Here is a 13,033-nt window from a genome sequence, read left to right as displayed (position 1 = left end):
TTCATCTTTTCACTAACAGGTTTTAACGGCGGCAAAAATCGCTGCTGGTCATACGGCACCACCTGTTGTTTCTCTCTTTTCATCTCTTCATGCAATTGATCATGCTCATTTTTAAACTCAAATAGTCGGCCTACATGTTCTTGTACTTCCGCCGCACTATCCCTCATACTTCTGAGGTGCCAACATACCAGTCAACTTTTTCCATTTATCTCTAAGGTACTCCCCCATGCATTCTAACAATACCTGTTGTTCGCCACGCTTCTTATAGTCATACATGGAACTCTGCACGGATCCCTCATCATTGCCTTCAATGTACGTTTCTACCCATTCTTTCAGCTGTTCTTTTCTCTCCCTGCTAACCATATTACGAGATATTCTAGTGCTCCCTTTTAGCGCAGGCCCCACCTCCGTAGAACTGCCTCCTGTGGCAGCTGCTAATTCACGCTCTGTCGGTAATGGGGGAAATGGTGTCACATGCACAGGGGGAGATGGTGCAGATGGAACAACAGGAGTGGGGGGTGGCAACTGAGGTGGAAGAGCAATATGTATATATGCAATAGGGTCAACATTACTTTGAGGACGTTCTTTTCTTTGTTCGTTCTGAATTTTGTTTATTAGTTCATCTGATGTATGCAAATCTTGTTGTGGATATATTTTTTGTATGCCTAATTGAAAGCTCCTGTCCTGTCTTCTGATATCCTCTGTCACTTTAAGCTCATCTAGTACTAGCGCTTTTTTGTGTTTGATTTGTGTCTTCGTGCATGTTTCTCCCTACTTTTTAGATGGAGATTAGCTTCCTTCCTCCAGTCTCTTATGACATCAAATGTCGCGGGGCGTGTTTTTTTGTGCAGCAGTACTGATTCTAAGTGTTCTGTACGTGCCAATTCAAAAGTCCCATCTTTCGGCCACTGCAAATCTGCTACATGTCTGGTCTGCTTATGCCAAATTGCATTAAACATTATTGCCCCTATTCCATACTTCACATACATTTCAAACGTTGGCGACCCTACGGGTGGCGCAACCTGGCCAGTTTCCAAAGATTGTCTACCGCAGTGGAAAAATCCCACTAGACAGGAAGACAATTTCCCAGGCATATTTGGTTTTATTCGTACCTTACCCTGGGTGTTTGATCTTGCTAGAGCAACACTCAATCAATATCAGGGCTGTTAAGAATTGGGGCATGACTCACCTGATCAATCAGTTCATCACTCAAGATGCAATTCGTCTGTATACAGATGCAAACAAGAATCATTGTGACTGCGTATCTGGCTCAATCTGCCTTGTTTCGGGACCCTCGCCTCAATGCTCTCTGGACGCTGCTCGTCGATCAGGGATCGGCTGTGTACAGATCTGCAAAGGAGTCTCTCATCACTTTCACAGGGGTGCCCCGAAAACCTTTTGATCCCGGCTCAACGGCTTCGTCCTCAATTCGATTTTGCCTTCTTCAAATTCAACGTATACGATGAAGCAAAAGGGGGAGGGTCCCTATTCGAGAGTCACTTTTTGCTAGGCCTTGAAGACCCTGCGCATATGGAAACAAGGCATAATCACCATATACTAGTGATACGACAGACACGAGGTTCGATTTCCAAGTACTAGGGTTTATTGCAAAGAAAATATATGCTCATTCGGCCGACTGGGGTCTAACGTCTCACAACGTGTGTCACCCAGACCTCATGAGATGCAAGAGAGCGAACATTATACAACAGTATCATATATATAAACATGCAATCATACAATCTTTTTGTGACACATCAAAACCGCCCATAATGTATCTTCTCGAGCTAGGGTTCGGTAATTGACAATTATGACAAATATGACACATTATGACAAGCTTCTTACTTAATCTATTATACTCGTTTTAGCAACAGTTGCCATTTGCAGTTTGCAGACATAGTTCTTTGTTATGAAGAACATAAGGCACTTGTTCGGCAAGGATACTGTGTTTGCGGAAGAGCCACATTCCAAAGCGTGTTATCTACTGGTTTCTATTCGTGAACTAGGGGTCAGCCTGATCTAAGGAAGAGTCCCGAAGGGGGGCTGCTAGAAAAGTAGAATTCATGTTTAACTGCCAGTTTCTCCAGTTCTAGCGAGACACGCCAGCACCTGGGCCGCTGATTAAATACCTTCTCTACACGCCTTCAAGGACTTGTGAGGGAGGAGAACAATGTGTTTCTGTACTGTTTGGCATTTCTGTCTGGGCCGATCTTTCAACATGTAGACTGTGGCCTCACACTGTGTATGATTTTTCAGAATAAAATACATTTTGCAAAGCGTTTGACAGAAAGGAAAAGAAAGCAAATGGCAGATGTTACACAAAATGGACGTTCTATGGTTATACTGACAATTCTATGTTGGCGATGTAGGGCATACGATGCGATTGTTTTTTGGCCAACATAATATACCTTCTATACTTGGTTAGGGTCGTTTCTAGACTTACAATATACCAGTGAGTAACGTTAGGCATCAAAGAGAAACGTCTTGAGACGTTTTCTAAACTGTTGTAATGTTGTACTTTGTTTAAGATAGAGCAGAATCATATTCCAACTTTTTGGGGCCCAGGCAGCAAAGCTTGCTTCACCTAGTTTCTTCAAAGAAGTGCGTGATTGAACCAATCGCATCAAAATGTTGGAGCGCAATGCGCGCTTTGGTGTGGCTATTTGGAACCTAGATTTCAAATATTCTGGGGCTTTACCAGAAAGACATTTGAAGACTTTTACTAACCCTTTAATTTCAGCCGCTGCTCAATGGAGAGCCAATGTAAATATTTACGGTGTTCAGTGATGTGAGATTGGCGGCTCAGTCCACAAACAGCCCGAATGACTCCATTTTGTATGGTTGGAAGGCTTCTGATGTTCCATTTAGAGGTACCTATCAGGAGGCTATTGCAGTAGTCTAATTTGGTATAGACTATTGCCACTGCAATAGACGCTCTGTTAGCTTCTGAAAGATAGGGATGTATTTGCCATAAGAGGTGAGTAAAGAAGCTACATGACGATTTAAGGTAGGACACATGTTTCTGAAATATTAGGTGGGCACCGAAGAACACCCCCAAAGTCTTCACATAATCAGATACTGGAATATTATTACTGCCTATTACAAAGGCCTTATAGAATGGGTCCAGTTTTTTTATCCTATAAGGTGTGCTGATGACCAGCAACTCAGTTTTTGTTATCACTAAGGACAAGAGAGTTAAGCGGCATCCACTTCTTGATTGCCTCATAGATCATATTTATAGCAGCTAAATCATCTTTATAGACCCCAACATCTATATGGGTGTCATCGGCATAGTGGGCAAATTGTATGCCCATAGATTTTAGCAAGTCGCATAGGCATTTAATATATATATTGAAGAGTAAGTGAGAAAAACATGATCCCTGAGGGACACCACATGTAACAGGAACTTTCAGAGATTTTGAGGATCCTTTAGCGACACAGGCACTCCTAGGGCCAAGAAATTATTTAAGCCATAGGACTGCTTCTGGGCAGCAGAGGCCAATTTTCTGAAGTCTCTCTGCTAAAAGATTATGATCGACCAAGTCGAACGCAGAGAAAAGGTCCAACAAGAGTAGAAGAGCAGACTTTCCTCCCTTGATGATTTCAGTTATACTGGCCTTCAAATCTAAGAGGACCGTCTCGCTTCCATGATTAGTTCTGATGGTGGACTGCTCCTTAGCCAAAATATTGCTGGTTTCAACCAAGTTTTGTAGCTGTATATAGGCTATCTTGTCCAATATTTTTAGCATAAATGGAACGTTCATAATAGACGATAATTCTCAGGCATCAGGGGGTCAAGATTATCCTCCTTTAATAGTGGAGTAATCCATGCCTCCTTTATGCTAGTAGGAACAATTGCATCATCAAATGAGAGATTCATGAGTCCTGTAACCCACTGTTAGGGAGAATTCTCTGTTTGGGCTGAATTTCCCTACCTAGTGAGTCCCCCAGCAGCTTTGCTGGATTTCTGGGGTTTCTTTTTTTTTCTCCTGCCAAGAGTGAGACTCTTTTACCCTCACTCTTGGACCTGTTGAAGTGTGTTTTCTTGGTTAAACCTTGTGTTGAATGGGCTATGGGGTCTTTTACTCCATAGGGCCTCATGTATTTTTGTGATGTGGGTTACACAGCACCCTCTGTGCCGTGACCCAGGGGTGTCCTAGGGACTCCCCAACATAGACTCCATACCCTGGGACTGACTACTGTCTCCCAGGGCATGTAAAGTCACCAAAGACTTTGCTAGTCTTGAATCCTGAACAGAACCAGTACAAACCATCATATTGTGGACGTACTGGCTGGGGCAAGTCGATTGCCCCAGGGTCTGTTAGTCGAGGGGGCACGTCTCCGTCCCCCCTGATCGAGTTTTGGCTGGTGGCAGTGGAAACTACTTTTTATATTCGACCGCGAATATTTCCCTATGGGATTTCCCATTGTTTTAGGCTAACACATTTAATTATTTATTTACGGTAGCCTTAAACATACCGCCGGTTTATATATTTATTATTATAACTCCGGTTGGGACTTTTTGCCAAAACTTGATTCTAAAATGGCGTTGGCGTTCGCCTCTGTAACTCTGACCCAAAGTGGAGCCCTTTGTTCCACTTTTGGCGGGCTTCTCCACAGAAGCCCTCCAAAGTGGTGCCACTCTGTCTGGGGTACTTAGGAGGGGTGGAGGGGGATTTAGGCACCCTGGACTGAGTTACCTTGGTAACTCAAGTCGCACTCCGTCCTGATTGGCCCAAGTGGTGAGCCGGCCGGCTCACCACTTAGCATGTTTGAGTGACAGCTAGGCTGGGTGAATGGGGGTTTGCTGCATAAAAGCAGGGCTTTGGGGACTGGAACTTTAGAAGTCGCCACAGGACCAAGAATCCGACGAGGGAAGAGCTGAGCCGACCTGCTTCGACGACACCACCCGGTGGAGCCCTGCTGAACCGTCTCACCACTTTTCCCGACGACCGAGGAGAACTCTTAACGGAGTGGCTCCTTCCCTTGACTGGTGGGGACAACCAGTTTTCGCCTTCTTTTCGCTTCTCGAGGTATCTCGTGGCCGCCTTGCCAGTGCCAAGCACCCCGGCAACCGGAACCCCACCACTTTTTACCCCAACCACGAAAGTCGGTACAACCCTTTAACCGGAGGACTCCGCGGCTGGTTTCTTCCCGGGCAGTGCAACGACCTTCTTCTTCTGCTCTTCAGCGAGAACTTCTTCTCCCCTGACCGACGTCGAGCCTTGCTGCCACTGCCTGGAACAACTGCCACCGCTGGAGGATCCTTTCCACTTAAGGTACCGTGTTCCGCCTGGCTTCCCTTGCCACCGACTGTACGGGGTAGATTTAGCCCCCGGCTTTCGAACCTGGGAGTGCCTGGGACACCCTGGCTAAACTTTTTAAGCCACTCTAAACTCTTTCTAACTCTTTGCAAGACTCTGAATCCCTCCTAACAGTGTGATCTTGGGCACCTTTTCGCTCCGGCTACTCTAAGAGTGGGCCCTGCCTAGTGACTTTTGCTCACCTGTGACTTTGTGCTTCTTTGAGCCTCTTGCAAGTGTTCTGGACCTTAGAGTGGTGTGTTTAACCCATTTCTGTTTCTTTTTATCCCTTTCTTGAACCTACTAAAGTGTCATCTAACGTTAAGCGCTCACCTCTGTTTTAATTATGTGGTGTTAACTTAGAGTTGTCTAGATAGGAGTAAGGGTTGGAACTGCTTTCATTATAACTGTGTTTGAAGTATTTTTACTATATTTTGCTAGAGTGATTTCAACTTATGTGTGTTTTATAAATAAATAATTATATACTTTTGAAACCAAGCTCTGGTCAGTGTTTGCTTGTGCTATTGTATTTGAGTACCTATTGTGTATACTTTACATACTGCCTAACTCTTCTTGAGGGAAGTCTGACTGCTCAGCCACAGCTACCAGGTAAATCTGGGTGGTGCAGACTGCTACCAAGTGGGTTTACTGCTATACCTGTAGTCTTAAATCTTTTGCAGTGTTCCCCAAGGGAACTGCACAGGTTTCTGCCTAACACTGGTGGCAGCGGTGGGATTTGTATTGAGTATACATTTTATTGTGCTTTAGATACCTTAGTGCAACTAACCACAAAGCTTAGCACTGTAAAAGTAATCCTCTAACATGTCAGTTATAGAAAGCTATAGTCAAGAGTCCCTTGCAGCCAAAACTGCTGATTGTTTAAGAGTGCTCTGTAAACATAAGGATCTCCTGACTAAGGGCAAGAAAATGGAGCTGATTGAAAGATTGTTAGCTAACCAAAGTCTGGGTGATGGTTCAGAGGAACCTACCACTCCAGTAACTGTAGATGACAGTATTGAAATTAACATGGAGCAAAATGTTGATGATTCTGAGGAAGAGTCAGAAGAGGAGGGTGAGGCTGTTGTGACTGTCCCCCCTAGGCCTCTGCCTGCTCTACCTGCTGTACCTACTGGACCATTACCAGGTCCCCCATTTAGTCCTCAATACTTTGAACTGGAGAAAATGAAACTAGAATTGGAGTATAAGAAACTTAATGCTCAAACTGACAAAGAACTAAGGCTAAGGGAAATGGAGCTCAAGTATGACTTAGAAATGAAGAAATTATCTGTTGAGAATGCTTCTCTCTCTGGCTCCTCTAGAAGTTCCAGTCCTAAAAGACCCCGGATGCCTAAAGAATTGGTTGGTATGTATGAGCCTAAGTTGGATGTGTTGGATTGGTTGTCTCTGTTTGAATATAATCATGGGCTCCAGAACATCACAGGAAATGACTTACTCACCTGGTTGTTCTCTAGGCTTCCCCCTGTTGCAACTGATGTGGTAATGGAGATGGGGGAGGAGGATAGGAAAGAGTATGAATGTGTGAAACTAGCTTTGATAGCTAGGTTTGGGAAGACCCCTTCCCAGTATCTTAAGAGGTTTAGGAGCCTCAAAAAGCATGATGGTACCCCTTGGGCTACCTGGGTGAGCGAAGGGTTGAAAAACTTAGAGGGATGGATTAAGGGTTACAAGGTGAACACTTATGAAGGTATGAAGAATTTGTTTATGCTGGAGACTATTTATGATGCCTGCTCTCCTGAGCTCAGACAACACTTGGCTGATTCCAAGGAATTAGATTCCCGGAAGCTAGCTAGGGCTGCTGACTTGTGGGTTGCCAACAGGGCCACTCACAAGGACTCTGGGGTAACTCAGAAGAGGGATGGGGAGAAACAGCCTAAAACAGACTCCAAAGAGAATTCTAATAATTCCTATCCCAAAGAGGGCCCCAAACCACAAAATAACCAGGGTAAGCCACATGGGAAACCTAGTCAGGCTACTGTACCTTCTGGCCACAAGCCAGAAGGAGGTCAGAACAAGCCACCCTTCCAGAGAGCATTTAGACAATGCTATGTCTGTCAGGGTACTGACCATATCAAAGGAGATCCCAAGTGCAAGGGTAAACCTGCAGGGATCAGCACAGTCTCCTTAGCCTTCACTCCTGAGGATGAAGTACAGATGGCTAGTGCCCACTTTGAACTCTTTGCTGAAGAACCCTTGGGTCTTCAAGCAACTGTAAACTTAGAGCCTATGGGTCTGGTTAGTCCCCAGAATAGGGTTGTGTATAACTCCCTACCTGTTAACTCTAAGGTGTATTATGTGGACAGTGTTCTTGTCAATGGCCAGGATACTCCTGCCAGGAGAGACACTGGGGCCAGCAGAACAGTAGTGGATGAAAGCTTCTTTCAACCTGAGGATGTGGCCAAAGCACCCAAAGGTCCCACTAAGATGTCTGGAGGCCCTGTCCAAATGGTTCCTATTCTACCAGCCCTCATTCAGTGTAACAACATGACAGTGAGGATCCCTGTCAGTATTCAGACTGAGGTACCTGGGAAGGTCCTGTTAGGGAATGACCTAAGAACTCTAGGAGTAGTGTCACATACCCCCAGGCCTCCCAGTATGGAGAAGCAGAACTTAACCAAATTGGCTAGAAAGGCTACCTTGAAGGACCCTTCTAAGCCTGTGGGACCCTCTACTGAGAACCCCACTACAAGCCCTGGTGTTAGTAAGTTGACCTCTAACTCAGGCACATTTCAGGATAGTATGCTAGGAACATGGGCGCCCCAACCAAGCTCCATCATTGTTCCCCTAGTCTCAGAGTCTCTGACTCCCCCTGCTTCTGAGGAAGAGGTGGATAGACCAACTAGGCCCCTATCTGGACCTGAGAGAACTGGTAATTCTCAGTGCTGGTGGAAAACCAGAAAAGAAAAGTCTAAGGCCAAAAACCTTCAGACTGTTGGACCTTCTACTGAAGACCCCAACTCAAATCCTAATATTAGGGGGGAAACTCCTAAAATAGGTAAGGGTAGATCTAAGAGGAAGGGGAAGCAGGTACATTGCCTAACCCCAACCCCTCCAACCAAGAGGCCTAAGACCCAACCTGCTCCCACAAGAGAGGCGGTGAGGAACCTTGGAGGCCCCTCTAGATCTAAGGGAATCCTTTATAAGGACCCCTTCAAAAAGCCTAACCTAGGTTCAGAAGTTGTACCAACTTCTGAGGGACTGGTCAACCGGATCCCCTATAACAAAAAGACTGATGTTCCTCAAAGGGTCTGTAGGTCCGTTAGCTTGCAGAAGAAAACCTTTGAGTTCTCCATTGAACATAGGTCAAGGTGTCACCATCAAAATGCTGATGGACTCTCTAGGATGTATATCATCGACTAGAGGTATGAGGTTCATCCAGGAGTGGATTAAATCCTCCTGTCCCTTAGTCTGGGGGGGGCGAGTGTTAGGGAGAATTCTCTGTTTGGGCTGAATTTCCCTACCTAGTGAGTCCCCCAGCAGCTTTGCTGGATTTCTGGGGTTTCTTTTTTTTCTCCTGCCAAGAGTGAGACTCTTTTACCCTCACTCTTGGACCTGTTGAAGTGTGTTTTCTTGGTTAAACCTTGTGTTGAATGGGCTATGGGGTCTTTTACTCCATAGGGCCTCATGTATTTTTGTGATGTGGGTTACACAGCACCCTCTGTGCCGTGACCCAGGGGTGTCCTAGGGACTCCCCAACATAGACTCCATACCCTGGGACTGACTACTGTCTCCCAGGGCATGTAAAGTCACCAAAGACTTTGCTAGTCTTGAATCCTGAACAGAACCAGTACAAACCATCATATTGTGGACGTACTGGCTGGGGCAAGTCGATTGCCCCAGGGTCTGTTAGTCGAGGGGGCACGTCTCCGTCCCCCCTGATCGAGTTTTGGCTGGTGGCAGTGGAAACTACTTTTTATATTCGACCGCGAATATTTCCCTATGGGATTTCCCATTGTTTTAGGCTAACACATTTAATTATTTATTTACGGTAGCCTTAAACATACCGCCGGTTTATATATTTATTATTATAACTCCGGTTGGGACTTTTTGCCAAAACTTGATTCTAAAATGGCGTTGGCGTTCGCCTCTGTAACTCTGACCCAAAGTGGAGCCCTTTGTTCCACTTTTGGCGGGCTTCTCCACAGAAGCCCTCCAAAGTGGTGCCACTCTGTCTGGGGTACTTAGGAGGGGTGGAGGGGGATTTAGGCACCCTGGACTGAGTTACCTTGGTAACTCAAGTCGCACTCCGTCCTGATTGGCCCAAGTGGTGAGCCGGCCGGCTCACCACTTAGCATGTTTGAGTGACAGCTAGGCTGGGTGAATGGGGGTTTGCTGCATAAAAGCAGGGCTTTGGGGACTGGAACTTTAGAAGTCGCCACAGGACCAAGAATCCGACGAGGGAAGAGCTGAGCCGACCTGCTTCGACGACACCACCCGGTGGAGCCCTGCTGAACCGTCTCACCACTTTTCCCGACGACCGAGGAGAACTCTTAACGGAGTGGCTCCTTCCCTTGACTGGTGGGGACAACCAGTTTTCGCCTTCTTTTCGCTTCTCGAGGTATCTCGTGGCCGCCTTGCCAGTGCCAAGCACCCCGGCAACCGGAACCCCACCACTTTTTACCCCAACCACGAAAGTCGGTACAACCCTTTAACCGGAGGACTCCGCGGCTGGTTTCTTCCCGGGCAGTGCAACGACCTTCTTCTTCTGCTCTTCAGCGAGAACTTCTTCTCCCCTGACCGACGTCGAGCCTTGCTGCCACTGCCTGGAACAACTGCCACCGCTGGAGGATCCTTTCCACTTAAGGTACCGTGTTCCGCCTGGCTTCCCTTGCCACCGACTGTACGGGGTAGATTTAGCCCCCGGCTTTCGAACCTGGGAGTGCCTGGGACACCCTGGCTAAACTTTTTAAGCCACTCTAAACTCTTTCTAACTCTTTGCAAGACTCTGAATCCCTCCTAACAGTGTGATCTTGGGCACCTTTTCGCTCCGGCTACTCTAAGAGTGGGCCCTGCCTAGTGACTTTTGCTCACCTGTGACTTTGTGCTTCTTTGAGCCTCTTGCAAGTGTTCTGGACCTTAGAGTGGTGTGTTTAACCCATTTCTGTTTCTTTTTATCCCTTTCTTGAACCTACTAAAGTGTCATCTAACGTTAAGCGCTCACCTCTGTTTTAATTATGTGGTGTTAACTTAGAGTTGTCTAGATAGGAGTAAGGGTTGGAACTGCTTTCATTATAACTGTGTTTGAAGTATTTTTACTATATTTTGCTAGAGTGATTTCAACTTATGTGTGTTTTATAAATAAATAATTATATACTTTTGAAACCAAGCTCTGGTCAGTGTTTGCTTGTGCTATTGTATTTGAGTACCTATTGTGTATACTTTACATACTGCCTAACTCTTCTTGAGGGAAGTCTGACTGCTCAGCCACAGCTACCAGGTAAATCTGGGTGGTGCAGACTGCTACCAAGTGGGTTTACTGCTATACCTGTAGTCTTAAATCTTTTGCAGTGTTCCCCAAGGGAACTGCACAGGTTTCTGCCTAACACTGGTGGCAGCGGTGGGATTTGTATTGAGTATACATTTTATTGTGCTTTAGATACCTTAGTGCAACTAACCACAAAGCTTAGCACTGTAAAAGTAATCCTCTAACATGTCAGTTATAGAAAGCTATAGTCAAGAGTCCCTTGCAGCCAAAACTGCTGATTGTTTAAGAGTGCTCTGTAAACATAAGGATCTCCTGACTAAGGGCAAGAAAATGGAGCTGATTGAAAGATTGTTAGCTAACCAAAGTCTGGGTGATGGTTCAGAGGAACCTACCACTCCAGTAACTGTAGATGACAGTATTGAAATTAACATGGAGCAAAATGTTGATGATTCTGAGGAAGAGTCAGAAGAGGAGGGTGAGGCTGTTGTGACTGTCCCCCCTAGGCCTCTGCCTGCTCTACCTGCTGTACCTACTGGACCATTACCAGGTCCCCCATTTAGTCCTCAATACTTTGAACTGGAGAAAATGAAACTAGAATTGGAGTATAAGAAACTTAATGCTCAAACTGACAAAGAACTAAGGCTAAGGGAAATGGAGCTCAAGTATGACTTAGAAATGAAGAAATTATCTGTTGAGAATGCTTCTCTCTCTGGCTCCTCTAGAAGTTCCAGTCCTAAAAGACCCCGGATGCCTAAAGAATTGGTTGGTATGTATGAGCCTAAGTTGGATGTGTTGGATTGGTTGTCTCTGTTTGAATATAATCATGGGCTCCAGAACATCACAGGAAATGACTTACTCACCTGGTTGTTCTCTAGGCTTCCCCCTGTTGCAACTGATGTGGTAATGGAGATGGGGGAGGAGGATAGGAAAGAGTATGAATGTGTGAAACTAGCTTTGATAGCTAGGTTTGGGAAGACCCCTTCCCAGTATCTTAAGAGGTTTAGGAGCCTCAAAAAGCATGATGGTACCCCTTGGGCTACCTGGGTGAGCGAAGGGTTGAAAAACTTAGAGGGATGGATTAAGGGTTACAAGGTGAACACTTATGAAGGTATGAAGAATTTGTTTATGCTGGAGACTATTTATGATGCCTGCTCTCCTGAGCTCAGACAACACTTGGCTGATTCCAAGGAATTAGATTCCCGGAAGCTAGCTAGGGCTGCTGACTTGTGGGTTGCCAACAGGGCCACTCACAAGGACTCTGGGGTAACTCAGAAGAGGGATGGGGAGAAACAGCCTAAAACAGACTCCAAAGAGAATTCTAATAATTCCTATCCCAAAGAGGGCCCCAAACCACAAAATAACCAGGGTAAGCCACATGGGAAACCTAGTCAGGCTACTGTACCTTCTGGCCACAAGCCAGAAGGAGGTCAGAACAAGCCACCCTTCCAGAGAGCATTTAGACAATGCTATGTCTGTCAGGGTACTGACCATATCAAAGGAGATCCCAAGTGCAAGGGTAAACCTGCAGGGATCAGCACAGTCTCCTTAGCCTTCACTCCTGAGGATGAAGTACAGATGGCTAGTGCCCACTTTGAACTCTTTGCTGAAGAACCCTTGGGTCTTCAAGCAACTGTAAACTTAGAGCCTATGGGTCTGGTTAGTCCCCAGAATAGGGTTGTGTATAACTCCCTACCTGTTAACTCTAAGGTGTATTATGTGGACAGTGTTCTTGTCAATGGCCAGGATACTCCTGCCAGGAGAGACACTGGGGCCAGCAGAACAGTAGTGGATGAAAGCTTCTTTCAACCTGAGGATGTGGCCAAAGCACCCAAAGGTCCCACTAAGATGTCTGGAGGCCCTGTCCAAATGGTTCCTATTCTACCAGCCCTCATTCAGTGTAACAACATGACAGTGAGGATCCCTGTCAGTATTCAGACTGAGGTACCTGGGAAGGTCCTGTTAGGGAATGACCTAAGAACTCTAGGAGTAGTGTCACATACCCCCAGGCCTCCCAGTATGGAGAAGCAGAACTTAACCAAATTGGCTAGAAAGGCTACCTTGAAGGACCCTTCTAAGCCTGTGGGACCCTCTACTGAGAACCCCACTACAAGCCCTGGTGTTAGTAAGTTGACCTCTAACTCAGGCACATTTCAGGATAGTATGCTAGGAACATGGGCGCCCCAACCAAGCTCCATCATTGTTCCCCTAGTCTCAGAGTCTCTGACTCCCCCTGCTTCTGAGGAAGAGGTGGATAGACCAACTAGGCCCCTATCTGGACCTGAGAGAACTG

The 13,033-nt window shown here is 46.0% G+C and overlaps 1 protein-coding gene across 2 annotated transcripts in view; it reads left to right on the top strand.

Moving 5' to 3' along the window:
• The window catches only part of LOC138491514 (kyphoscoliosis peptidase-like), a 336,578-nt gene that overhangs the window by 184,403 nt on the left and 139,142 nt on the right, over positions 1 to 13,033 (top strand). The gene's annotated exons all lie outside the window — the stretch shown is intronic.

This window comes from Ambystoma mexicanum, chromosome 10, assembly GCF_040938575.1.
Source record: "Ambystoma mexicanum isolate Mex_15411 chromosome 10, UKY_AmexF1_1, whole genome shotgun sequence".
NCBI classification, from domain to species: Eukaryota; Metazoa; Chordata; class Amphibia; order Caudata; family Ambystomatidae; genus Ambystoma; species Ambystoma mexicanum.
Note: the sequence above shows the minus strand (reverse complement) of the source record. Positions and strands in the feature narration are given on the sequence as shown.